Below are 1,586 nucleotides of genomic sequence, written 5' to 3' on the forward strand. Positions count from 1 at the left end.
AGAGAAGAAAGGCTGGGTGTTGAATGGAAACTGCAGTCATATAGAACTGGGTTTTTAAAATCTATTAATAAAAGAGCAGTGGAAAAGAGGGAATTGCAAACTTCTGTAGGAGTATCTTTACTGCACTGAACCAAGTGACACAGCTTATTTCCTCCAGTCTTCAGCAGCTTTATTAAACTGACTCATAATTGTCAAGTGGGAGAAATCCACCTAAGAAGGGAAATAATTTCTGCAGAATAAAAGAAAAAAAACCCACAAAAATATAACAAAACAAATATAAACTCCTTCAGAATAAAAGCATTTTCAAAATTACTACACACTTTTATCAAAATACTCTTTTTAAGAAGAAGCAGCAGGGAATAGAAATTACCCCTTTAAGTTCTGGGATCACAGGTCACCACTTGCCAATTACTTTTTTTCTTTCCCTTCTGTATTTCCCATTCTTCAAAAGTATGATCAAAGGCAGAACACAGAGAGATTTATTTTAAATTAAAATATTCTCACTTTGTTTTTGTCTCTTTCTCAGCACTACATTTTAGTTAACATCTGTCTTCCAGCCAGTGTCCATCTTGTTCTCAGACACACTTTTATTTCTTCTGTGGTTCAGTGTTCTGCTCTAAACCACAACACACAGATGTTCATCAGTGAAACCCTTTTGTTTGTTTTGGGCGATAGATGTCCTTTCTGAAGGAAGTTTTCTCCTCATCTAAGATTACGTGGAAATATTAAAGCCTCATGGGGTGGAAACAAATCTAAAGAAGTCTAACTCCATACCAAGACAAAACTGCTTGATTCTCACAAAAGCCTAATTTGCAGAAAGCTTCCCTGTTTTACCAACACTGTTCATGGAAGATTAATTTACTTCATTATTCTTAAGAACTCCTTCTCCAAACTCAGATACAATGAAAAATTATAAATGAATACTGATGAAAAAGGTGGATTTTAGTGTGAGGGTTATAACTATACCAAAAAGCTCTTCTAGGGCAGGGAGCAACGCTCCCTGCCAGAATCTCTACCTGTTCATGTTTAGTAGTGCAGCACTCAAATCTTCCCATCTCATAGCAAGAAGGAATCAAGGAGGGGGGAAAAAAAGTAATAAACGGACTAGTATTTTTCATTTTTACAAAATTAATTTTAGGAACAGCAACAACAAAATACATTTTATCTGAAGTTGAGAGCAACAGGGAAATAAAACCCAGAGGCTGCAGGTTTAACTGTTTGATATTTGGCAGAAACAAGTGTCATTTCAGTCAGAATGATCAGGATTCACAAAATAAAAACAACCCACACACACACTTCCAAGGCCACATGTTACTTTGCTTTTAAAAGTGGAGGCAAGGGAGGGGAAATACCAGCAAATATGAGAACAGTTGCTAAATCCCTACTACTAAGTCCATCAGTGCAGGGTGAACTTGTTCCAAGCCTCATTACTGAGGACATCTCTTAAGGCAAATACAGTGGGAGCAGATACAGATTTTTAATTCGTATCTTTGAGTTGATGAAATTTTAAAATAATCCTTCATTTGAGGGAAACAACGCTGTTTACATGCCTATGTACTGCTTTGTACACCTCATAAAAATACAAC

Source organism: Corvus hawaiiensis, chromosome 4 (genome assembly GCF_020740725.1).
Source record: "Corvus hawaiiensis isolate bCorHaw1 chromosome 4, bCorHaw1.pri.cur, whole genome shotgun sequence".
NCBI lineage: Eukaryota > Metazoa > Chordata > Aves > Passeriformes > Corvidae > Corvus > Corvus hawaiiensis.